The following is a 13,231-nucleotide window of genomic DNA, read 5'->3' on the forward strand; positions in this document are numbered from 1 at the left end:
GGTTTATCTGTTACTTTAAGAGCAGTATAGAGGTGAGACCATCCTCCAGTGGGACTGCATAATGAGTCAGGATGTGTTCTGGGCCTTTGAACTGAAGAATGGTGGACGATGACAGTTTAAACAAATGAATGGGATGCAGCTTTAACCTTGAAAAGTCCAGGCAAGGGCGAGTTGATTGGTTCCGCAGGACCAAAGCAGGCTGTCAATTGCATATCCTGTCACCAATAAATGTAGATAAGGGTGACTGTATCTGACATTCCAGTTAATGAGGCGATACAGCTCTCTCCCATAATGCCTCACAAAAGAGTAGCTTACAGTGACAGATGTATCTGTGGAGATATCTAGGTTAAACTAATTGAACGATAGTTAAAAACTCTTATTGGACAATATAATTAATCACCTGAATCATATAAAACCAAACAGATTAAAATGGATAAGGTTAAACACTGCAGTGTTTGGCTCCGATTGGAATGAAACAATTAAACAGCATCACAATTGTTTTGAAAATATTCATAACACAAGCAAAATTGCAATTCCATCTTAACGTTTGTAGCAGTTCATTAAACAAGAGGCTAACTACATGGTCTTACGTGAACAAAATGTTTCCAAAGTGAGACCCTTTCAAGTGTTCCATTCATTCGTTCATTTTCTTTTCGGCTTAGTGCCTTTATTAATCAGGGGTCGCCACAGCGGAATGAACCACCAACTTAACCAGCATATGTCTTACGCAGCGGAAGCCCTTCCAGCTGCAACCCATCACTGGGAAACACCCATTCACTCTCACTCACACACTCTCAGAAATAAAGGTACAGGAGCTGTCACTGGGACTGTACCTTTTCAAAAGGAACATATTTGTCCCTGAAGGGTCCATAATGGTAGCTCAAAGGTACTTTTTAGGTACTATGCACCTTTAAGGTACCACTGTGGACTATTCGGGTACAAATATGTATCTTTTGAAAAGGTACTGCCCCAGTGACAGCTCCTGTACATTTATTTCTGAGAGTGCACACTATTAGCCTAGTATACACTTTAGCTTACCCAATTCACCTATACCATATGTCTTTGGGCTTGTGGGGGAAACCGGAGCACCCGAAACGCCAACTGATCCAGCCAGGACTTGAACCACTGACCTTCTTGCTGTAAGGTGACTGCGCCACCGTTCCAAAATGTAATAAAACACATTTTACTGTATTCATTTGTGATTGTTATTTAAATGTCAGGAGAGTGTTATGCTAGTGCATAAGTTGCATATCTTTCTATGTAAGAATAACATGTCTGTGCTAATTAAAGGTGCGATAGGATATCGTGGAAAAGGTCCGATCCGGCAAATCACCATCCAAAGCCATGCCTCCTAAACACATGAATGCACATTAGACAATATCACTACATCATGTAACATTAGCCACTGAGAAATATTAATAGAACAGTTATTAGTAATTGCAATACCAAACTTAAAAACCTAAAAGGTTGTTGACGCTTGCCTTCCATTCATTGTCTGAACCACGTTCATGAACTTGCTGATGAAATTATAGTTTCAGCACAAACAGGGTCTGCAGAGATATGTAATGACATGCTTTATATGTTCAGACTGAATGTTTTGACTGACAAACTTTTCTTGGTATCACCATATAATAAAACCATATACAGTATACCATATATAAACAATATAATTATGGACCACTTAATTTAATGATTGCTATCAGGATATGATAAGACGTTCAACCAGCATTGCAAAGATCAATAATTGTTTCTTAAGATAATCACCTGCAGTATCAGCCTATAAACCTTGCACCTTTAAGACCCAAATATGTAAAAATAACTGACAAAACATCCATTTAAAGTAATAATTCACCCAAAAGTTCAATCGTTACTCAAAATTGACAGAATGTTCAATGATGAAACTTAAAAAAATGTAAATGACAGCATATTAAAATAAATGATGACATAATTTATATTTTTGGGTGAACTATCCCTTTAATAGTTAAAAGGAACTGCATGTTTATCTTTATGAGTCCACAGTTGATGCCATCTTCTGCTGACACATGGAAATTAAGTCTAGTTGAAGTGATGGTGTTTTTGGGAGTCGCAGGTCTGCTTGTCTTTTTTCCAATGGAGAAAGTGTAATGGCCGACTTGTATCATGTGTGCCTTGATAACCGTTTGCACTGCTGCCTTGATATCAGTGACTGTCAGAGCTGTACAGACAAATCAATTTGTGAATGCAGAATGAGAAGCAAAGCAAATCAAAAACACAAAAAAGAGATCAATCTAAAATGAATGTTTAATTGTAAATGTGGATCAGCTAATAAGCCATTGTCTAGTCTAGTACATTCAAATGGCCTCTGGTGTCCTTCCCTGTTTACTTATGTATTAGGCTTCTTTTTTTTAAATCCTTGGAGGCTTGCCTGAATGAGTTGATGATTGGTTGGACAGTTGATATTGCTGTAAATTAAGGCAAGGCAAACTGTATTTATGGAGCACAAGTTTACACAACCATAGCTGATCTAATGTGCTTTACAATAAAATTATATATTTAATTAAAAAAAAATAAAACTTTAAAAAAAGGAAAACATACATATAAATGTAATACTAAAATACAGATAAGAAATAGCATGCATTAAAGAGGGTAAATTAAGAGGGTATAATTGATCATTGTCATGTACTATAATTGCATCTGTGTCTTTAAGACAGGAAACAGGTGGCATGATGGGTAGTTTTGTAATGTTACAGGGTTGATACACACAAGAGAAGTAAAGAGTGGTGGTAGAATGTTAACCTGCGTGTGGCTGATTTAATTCAGAAGTATGTGCGATCTATAAATGAATATTTGATGATAAGACACACATACATAACAATAATGTCCACAAATATAAATTGTTTGTTCCCTAAAATAATGCACAACACTCTAATAGGCCAAAACCTTATGAGCACCTAATATGCTTGGTTCTCTGTGCCCAAACTACCAAGGCATGGACTATACAAGACCCCAGAAGGTGTTTTATGTTATCTGGCACAAAGATGTTGGTATCAGAATTGTTGGTCCAGTACAATCAGGTTTTCCAGCAGGTCCCAGACCATCACATTCACTCCTCTGACTTGTTGTCATCCCACAGTATTCACTTACCCAGAAAAAATGGCGAACATGGCTATATGTAATGATATAATATTACTGGATTTATTGGACAAGGCAAGTTTTTCCCACTGCACCAAGGACAGGTTTTGATGTTAATTTGCCCACTGTAGACTCTTTCAATGGTGGACAGGCTCATTGTATTCACTCTGATTGGTCACTCTGTGGCTATACAATCCTAAGAGAATCCAAAGCATTGTGTGTTGTGACATATTCCTCCCACAGACATTAAACTGTTGACTGTAGACTGTTGTTGGGTTTGTGGTTTGTCTCTTCTTTGACCATCACTGGTAAATTCAAAAATGAACAATAGTTCAGAGATAGTCTGAGCCAGTCAGCTTTCATAATAATGTTTGACTGTTGTCAAAAGAGGCTTTTTCACCATGTAGCACCAATAAATCAGTCATAGGAACTACCTATCATGCACGGTTCCACAAGAACTAATTTCCCCCTGGACCATTTTCCTGGTTGCATTCGCATCATCACTAGGACTTCTGAAGGGATGAAAGCCAGCAGACTGCAATTGTGTTCAACACACTTTACATTTGGTAAATGGAGAATGTTGTTTTTAAGCTGTGTTTTTAGTGAGTTTTGTTGTAATAGAAATTAAATGTAGACTTATGAGCCATGACTGAACATCGAAAAAGGTAGACTAAAACACATTGAAAACTAAAAACATTTGTAGCCATAAATATCGCTGAGGCTGAAAAAATACAAAATAACACAAGTAAAATTTACAGATAAATACTGTTAACTTTAGCTTTATGAATCTGTATGTCTCATAAAATTCTCATAACAAAAATACCGTCCCTGTGGATTCATCCAGTTAATAAACACTTACAGAATATCACTGTAGTTCCTATTGTGCTGAATTAGACACTGGTCTAAATTAGTTACCGCAAATGGCATTCCTAGAACTAAAATCATTTTTTGGGTCCTCCAGTGCAAACACACCAACAAGTGGGTTGTTACGCCAATAGTTCTTGGAACTGTAAAAAAAGTTCCTCTACTGTGCTTTTTATTTCATCCTATTTATCCAATTTATTCAAGCCTTGTTTGGAAATCAATTATATTATCTTAATCTTTAACTGGTCATAATGTATTTAAGGGTATGAAGAGTATAACTTGTATAATGCTAGATGTTATCAGTAATTATATATAAAGAAGCAGAGAAACATTTTGCATTGCATTTAAACCCACAGCTAAAAGTTTACAGACATAATGAAAATGTATTTATAAAATAATGAAACTGGTTACACTGTAGGGTCAAATTTGACAAAAGTAATGCACTATAATTCACTGCAAGCAAAGACCTTTATTAATGTATTAACACACAAATGGCTCGCTAAATGGGGTGTGCAGTATAATTATTATTTTTTATATACAATTTGCTTACAGTAGTTTCTAGGCATTTGTGAACCAGGCAGTCATCTATCCAGACAATATCACTTCGTCATGTAACATTCGCCGCAGAGAAATATTAATAGAACAGCTATTATTAACTAAGTAATTATTATTTTTTATATATGACTTGCTTACAGTACAGATTTTAGGCATACTTGAGCTTGGCAGTTATCTAGGGCAGGGGTTCCCAAACTTTTCAGCCCGCGACCCCCAAAATTACAATGCCAGTGACTCGTGACCCCCACATTCCTCTGAGTGGTAAATAATATACAAATGTTGCACACACAACAACAGGCCTATAAAAACACAAACATATTGACAACACAAAAGAGTGCAACAGTCTAACAACCATAGGCTATGATTTATATAGTCATTTATTAATTTGTTTAATTTTATATTAACCTCATCTAATGAGACTGGTGGGCACAATGTTTTCAGCACAAGCCTATTCTTGGGTTAATATGGAGACTATTTGAGTATTTGATTGCCAAAAAGGTGTCCTAAAGTTTAACCTGGTGCTATAAAATCAATGTGCTGTAGACGCTGTTGATGTGTTGTTAATTTAACGTAAACACACAATCTTATGAAAAAAAATTAAAAGGCTGGTGGCTTTTGTTTTGCATGTTATTGCTTTTTTATGTAACTATTAACTACTTGTTTAAATCTTCTGTGGGTTATGGATAAAATATGGTAATTCTAATAGTTTAATCAAATATATTTGACTTTTGGAAATCACCAAGTGAACTCCTGTCATTGTCCCGCGACCCCCTCTTTGGGAACCACTGATCTAGGGTGCCGCTAGATGAAGTGGTGCCAAAAAGTCCACCCTGCTGCACCGTGAGAGTCAAAATTTTAATGATAGAGGCAAAGGGGGTATTAAAGAAACCAAACTTTTTTGAAAATAGGCTAATTTTACCAGTGACCTGGAGTACTTGTACAAAAAAGTAAACAAATTGATCTAGCCAGCCAATCTCCAGGTCTGACGGAAGCACTTTTAGCTTAGCTTAGCATAGATCATTCAATCCTAGTAGATGATTAGCATAAAAAAATTCAGAAAAGAGTTGTGATCCTTTTCCTGTTTTAAGCTTTGTTACTTTGTGTACTAAAACTGACAGAAAATGAACAATTTCAGCCGGACCTGGAGATCGACTGAATGGATAAAAAAAAATGCTAAAACTCAAGGATACAGGTGTCAAATCCAGTTCCTGGAGAGCCGCAGCTCTGCACACTTTAGTTCAAACCCTAATTAAACACAAATGATCCAACTAATTGAGTCCTGCAGGCTTGTTTGAAACCTAAACTGTGCAGAGCTGCGGCCCTGGATTTGACACCTGTGCTATAGGGGAATCGTAAAAAGAGCCTATTTCCAAAAAGAGTGTTCCTTTACATAAACATTTTGAAGTGGACACTAATAATTCAGCTGAAATTGTACTTTTAAGCAACCTCTATGATTTGAGAACTACACACGCAATTTCCTCTAACAAGCACATTGTTGGAAGCAGAAGCAGAGAAGAGCAGAGAAACCCAGAGAAAGTAACGATAGTAATCTTGCCTTGGGTGACAGAAAGTCTAGAAACGGCCCTGCTTGCTTCAATTTGTTTGTTTTTGCCAACATTTGACCATGACTTCAGCTTAGATTTGATAAACTTAGCAAAATGAAATGATGCCTGAACACAGGAAATATTTCATGTTTAAGGTCATCTTGATCATGATTTAATCTATATTAAGTATGCTGCCTGCCCCTTTCATAAGGTGTTTTTAAAACTGCCATCTCTTCTTTAATTGTACAAGTGAGCATATATGTGTCTGTTTCTAAAAATATCCGAGGTGCCCAAAGGGAGCTAAACACTACGTTATGCAAGTTGTCCTGGAAACCACATTTCTCCTGGTGAATGAATTATTGACAAACTGCTAATGTTAACTAATCCAACTGAATTATTCAGTCGCAACACAGTCCCGGATTCAAAACTATTTGGCACACACGCCAAATTCTCTCCTCCAGTGCTTTTGTACGCGTGATAAAGAAGCTTTTAGCTCAGGTTGTCAAGCTTTGTCACAACAATCTGGTCTCGGCTCTGTGACATGACATGTTGCTGACAGGTGAGGAAGAGTCTTCACCTTGCGAGGGATTGATGGGAGATTAGAGATCCAAAGCAGACTTTAGTCACATACTAATGGATACGCCAAAAGCGCAGGGAGAATGTGCGCATCAGACAGGGCAATTTACAAAGGAGGAAAAATAACAAACAGAAAGATAATATGCGTAAAGACCTCGCGTGTGAATGATAAATGAAGTGTAGATAAAGAGAAGAGCTCGTCGGGCTAAACACTGCCAAACAAGACAATGTGTTTTAGATGGAGAGAGGACAAAATACAATGAGAACAGGAGGCAGCTGAACGACTGAGTGCATCCAATATCCACAGATACCATAGCGAGCAGTACTCGAGCCCATGAGGATTACGTAAAGCCATTCAAAGAAGAAGAGCACACCGAGGAATTCCGGATCTCTCTGGAAAACTGGCAAAGAGTTAACGAGGCACATCATTAGTGACATCTTCTGGATGACAAACAAGTAAGAGTGTGCTTATGTCAAGCAGATAAACATGACCCTTGACTACAAAACCTTAGTCTTCCGTGTTCTTAATGTCTTATGTGGCCAGATATGTATTACATTCATCAAAATGATAGATTTATTGTTTATGCCAAAACTGATTAGAAATTAAGTGGGGTTTGGATGCAAATGCAAACCCAACCCCACCCCACCCCTAAACCCAAGGGCAGACTTAGTGTGTGTATGGGGCCCTAGCACTTTTGGAAAATAAACTGCATGTTAAAAAGTAGGCTTTACCACCCCCGCCACCAAATGTTCTCAAAATTCTCACTGTTGCACACTCTACCTACCATTATCTCAGCTCTACTCTGATCGCTGGCAGACAGGCATAGAGTCTTTTTAAGACCATGAAGATTCAAATTTCATACCCATATAGGGCTAAGCGCTAAGATTTTTTTTTTAACGGGCCAGCAGAAGAAAAATTGACTTGCCCTGTCAAAGAACTAATTCTAATTAGTCCTTTCTTAGCCACAAATTTCAAATAATGTGTCAAAACAAGCAGATCCTAGTTGTATACATACATTTCTTTCAACATAACTTTTTAAAAACTAAATGTATGGACAACAGACTGTTATAATATTATTAATAAATATAGTTTTGCTAAAAGTTTTATTGAGTATTGTTGGTGATTGGATGTGTGTTAGATCAATTTTGTAGCTTTACAATAGAAAATTCAGACCTGTTTAAAAAGATTTAAGACCTACAAGCCAATATTTCAGTGAATTTAAGACATTTTATGACTTTTTAAGACCCTGCAGATACCCTGTAAGCCCATTCTTCAAATATACAGTTGAAGTCAGAATTATTAGCCCTCCTGTTTATTTTTTCTCCAATTTCTGTTTAATGGAGAGAAGATTTTTTAATACATTTCTAAACATAATAGTTTTAATTACTCATTTCTAATAACTGATTTATTTTATCTTTGCCATGATGACAGTAAATAATATTTGAAAAGATATTTTTAAGACACTTCTATACAGCTTAAAGTGACATTAAAGGCTAGGATAGGGTAATTAGGCAAGTTATTGTATAATGATGGTTTGTTCTGACTATCGAAAAAAATATAAAGCTAAAAGGGGCTAATCATTTTGACCTTAACATGGTGTTTAAAAAATTAAAACTGCTTTTATTCTAGCCGAAATAAAACAAATAAGACTTTCTCCAGAAGAAAAAATATTATCAGACATACTGTGAAAATTTCCTTGCTTGGTTAAACATCATTTGGGAAATATTTAAAAAAAGAAAAAAAAATTCAAAGGGGGGCTAATAACTCTGACTTCAACTGTATGTGTATCATGATGTTTCCATTAGGCATATTAATGCAGTATTCTAAAAAAATTTAAATTGGCAGATGGAAAAAGCAATATAATTATATGGGTAAAAATGATGCCTTTGCATCTCTAAGAAACAGTTAGAATAGAATTGCTAAAATAAAAATCAAATAAATGTGTCTAAATTAAATCATCTCGCACCTACAGCATCTTCACATTTGAAATAGACTAGTAACCGAGATTCTTTCTGTATATATACAGACTTGACATGTGTCGTGATGCAAAGATGAAGGCCATCTATCTCGTATTTTTTGGAAAAAACTGTTACAAATATTACAGATTTACCATAGTGAATCAGGGTAAAGGTAGGAAGATACTTTTAAACTTTGCTTGCATGTTATTAATGGTTATATTATTATGTTAATAGGACTAAAAATAATAGCAGTAATATACAGACTGCAGCTTTAAATATGGCATATGCTTTATTGCTATTTTAGGTCTTCGTTTTTTAGATATTAAGAAGATGTTTACATTTTCTTAGCTGAAAAGGCACTGAGTTCATTGAATGACCCATACTGTATGTAGGCTAAATACTGCTATGTAGGCCTGCGGCAGCCACTTTATTATACATAAATTAAGCTATCCATTTTGCTGGATCTCGTCTTCAACTTTCTTCCCCCCACAAATGCTTATCCTCATCCTAACAGTCGTTTAGATTGTATTCAGGTCATGGCATCAGTATAACAGACTCTCCCCCCACGAAGAGGCTTGAGTCTGCGATGCGATCTGTCAAACCCTGCGAATTTAGATGAATGCATGGCTATTTTAGCTCAGAATGCATTATGTGGCTCACAAATGAGATTCTTTCTGATCTTCTCTGAAATGCTAATTAGATATAACACTTCTGTATCAGTCAAAATAGATTTTATTGGTCGTTTAGACTGTGTGTGTGTGTGGGTGAGCGTGATTTTGCCAAGTAGAGCATGTTTATGTATAGGGGAGAGTGGGGTAAGATGAGCCAAGTGGGCAAGTTGACCCACCTCCTGTATCCAGGAAAACTATTTCGAATTATTATCATGTGACCATATATTTTAATTCTGTCGCTGGACCATGTAAAGGAGAAGCATATGGAAGAAGCAGTGTACTATTTACCTTATTCTACAATTCAGAAGTGCGCTCGTTTTTGCGATTGTTTTAGGACTTCCGATTCAGCTGCCTATGGGAGAAATGACTAGAAATAATAAACAGCAGAAAACGGTCAAACTACTCGCTCTACAAACAAGTGTTTGCATGATTATACATAAAAAGAAGAATAATATAATAAGAAAATATCAGTTTGCAACATAAAGCAGCATTACGAGCTGTTTTTAACCTCTAAAAATGAATGGACGTGAATGAGACCGGAAGTCTCGAGCCAAAAAGATTCAAATGGCTGCGCCCGCTCATACGTGGAGAATAAGGTGAATAAAAAGTTTTTGGCTTGTCAAAGAAAGATTTTAGCATCTCAGAAGTAATATCTACAACAGTATATCGAAAAATATATACAGTATATCAAGATCTAAAAATATTCATGATGCATGTTGGTGATGTACTCACGTTTAAAGTCATGACAAATTGTTTAGCAGAATATTTGAGTGACTTATTAATGAGCTTGTCTTTGGACTATGGGGTAAAATGAGCCACATGCTATGGGGTAGATTGAGCCAGTGTTTGAACTCACTCTGTTGTTTTTCCCAATGAGTGATGTGCTGAAGAAGCTACCTCAACCTCAAAAACTTGCAATAATTATCAAGCTGAAGCTAACACATTGCTAACAATAGGACAGTGTAATATTAAAGATTTTTTTTTAGCAAGCTATAATAATATGCAATATAATATTTGAAAAACTAAATGAAAATATAAATATAACCAACATATTTTCATAATATTTCAGAGAAATTAAAGTATTATAACACTGTAAAACCCAACAGTCAACTTTATCAAATGAAATGAGTGTAGTTAACTCAAAATTGACTGAAAGTTAATTCTACTCATTTGAAAAGAGTTTTGAACTCAGTGTTGAAGGTAATGAGTTAATTAAATACCTCATTCGTTCAACTTAAATGGAGTAAGTTCACAGTACTCGTATAGATTAGTTCAGTGTTTCCCAACCCTGTTCCTGGAGGCACACCAACAGTACATATTTTGGATGTCTCCCTTTTCTGACCCATTAACTTAGGTGTTGGAGTCTCTTCTGATGTTATGATGAGTTGATTCAGGTGTGTTTGATTAGGGAGAGGTTGAAAATGTGTACTGTTGGTGTGCCTTCAGGAACAGGGTTGGGAAACACTGGATTAGTTTATCTCAAATGGTTTCCTTAAATGGTTTGAGTTGCCTTAATGGGTTTTACAGTACTCAGTTGGTTTGACTTCATTAGTTGGGTTTTACTGTGCTCAAATTGCTTCATTTACTCAAATAGGTTAAGTTCACAGTACTCATTAGGATTAGTTTTTTAAACTAAATGGTTTGTAGCAATCAGTTTCCTCAAATGGTTTGAGTTACCTTAACTTATTGGGCTTTCCAGTGTACAAATTCTGGAAATGAACATCTTAATACAAATCAGACATTAAATGTAAATAATATAATAATAATAGAAGGAAAATAGCAGCATATTTACTGTAGATACAGTAGTTAGTTTAATCAATCTGGAAACATATTGAACAATCAGGAATATAAAAAACACTTTTTTGCTGTCTCATTGCTTTCATGGCTTGATTGGTCAAAGTATTTCAGCATCCATATTAAAATCAGTGTGGATTTTTGAGGAAGAAACCCAACATGTCGACTCTGCTTGCTTTCTGAGATGCTTGCTGACATAACTGAATTTCCTGATGTGCTGAAAGACCTGAAAAAGTTTTGCATTTGACATGTTATTCCATTGTTCATTAATCAATTAGCAGGTCAGCCATTGTTAGTAGTAAACTCTTAGTTTACTATCAATCTTAAAAGCAATCTTAATTTAGTATCAGACTAAATTGTTTTTTAGTATAAAAGAAAACAAATGATAATTAAATAAAGTATTCTACTTAAGTTTATAAGAAGTATATTATATTTAACATTTCAAATAGCTTTGATTAATGTTTAGAGATGGTCAGCTCACCCCAAGACTGATCAGTTACCCACTGGCTTGGATCAATTTACCCCTAATCTTAGGTAAATTGAGCCAAATGACCCCTTTTTTTTTAAATTAGCCATATCTTTAAAAAGTTTGTTCATTATACATTATCAGCATTTGAATTGAAAGGAAACAACCTTGAAATTAAGCTGAATGCTTTAAATGTACTTCAGTCTTCTTTTTCCTTGTCTTAAGCACCAAGTAAAAAGTGGCTCAACTTACCCCACTCTTCCCTATGATAAAAAAAGTTTTCATCTATATTTATATATACTATATATACCATGAGCATGTGTGTGCATTAAATATGGTTGCCTTTTTTATAAATAGTCTAGGCAAAGGGTATGGGTTACGCAAATGAAGATGACCACATCAGGGTTATTTTAGTGAAGTATATAAAATATATAAGCATATAAAGTATATAAAGTTATATTATAAATAATTTTTGTTACTACTACATTAAATAAAATCATACATATATTGCCATTAACTAAATTTAAAGACCAAGAGTTTTGAATTATGACATATGAAAGCATTGGTCACACTTTACAACATCTCAAACTCGAATCCTGGAGGGCCGCAGCTCTGTAGTTTTCCTAATTAAACACACCTGATCCAACTAATCAAGGTGTTCAAGACTACTAGAGACTATTCAGCAGCTGTGAGCTTTAAGTGGTTGGAGCTAAACTGTGCAGAGCTGTGGCTCTCCGGGAATTGAGTTTGAGACAAATGCTTTACAATAAGGTTACATTAGTGACAGTATTTACTAACATGGACTAATTATGAACAATACTCATAAATAATTGATTAATTATAGTGAAGTTTTTATTAAAATAAATCCAAATTCATGCTTGTTAACATTAGTTAATGCACCATGAGTTAAGATGAACAAACCATGAACAATGTAATTTTCATGAACTATGAACTAACATGAATAAATGCTGTAATAAATTTGTAATAAATACTGTATTGTTTATTGTTTGCTCATGTTAGCAAACACATTAACTCACAATAACTACAACCTTATTGTAAAGTGTTACCAAAGCCTTTGTTTATCTGACCAACTAACATCTCATGAAAAAAAACGCTCCAAATAATATTTTTATTAGAAATTTGTAATTTTATCAGACTTTCATAGAATAAAAGAAATGTTATAAATTTACTCAAAACATCCTTGATAAATCTAGCACATCCAAATATGCCAATGCAACTTTTTACTATTATTATTTATTTAGCTTAAAATTTAAATTAATGAATTAAACTATAAAATAAATGACCAAATTTGTCAAAATTTAACTTAAAAGGAAAATATAAAATAAAAATGTATTTAAACTAAAAGCTATACAGCATATATTTAGACAAGTAAACATGTATGTTTTATTTTAAACAATATAAACATAATTAACATATAGCATAATAAAAATACAGTGCTCAGCATAATTGAGTACACCCCATTTTGAAGATGAATATTTGTATCCATTTCTCAGTGAATATAGGCAATAGATTTTGTGCATTTAAACAAAACAGATTTATTAAACTGATATATTTATTAAAATAATATTTTAGTCACCAAACATATTTAGAAATGGACAGATAAATAAATTCAAGCAAAATATTGCAAAAATAATTACAATCTACTAAATTTCAACTAAACTATTTTGCTT

The sequence above is a fragment of the Danio aesculapii genome, chromosome 9 (genome assembly GCF_903798145.1).
Source record: "Danio aesculapii chromosome 9, fDanAes4.1, whole genome shotgun sequence".
NCBI lineage: Eukaryota > Metazoa > Chordata > Actinopteri > Cypriniformes > Danionidae > Danio > Danio aesculapii.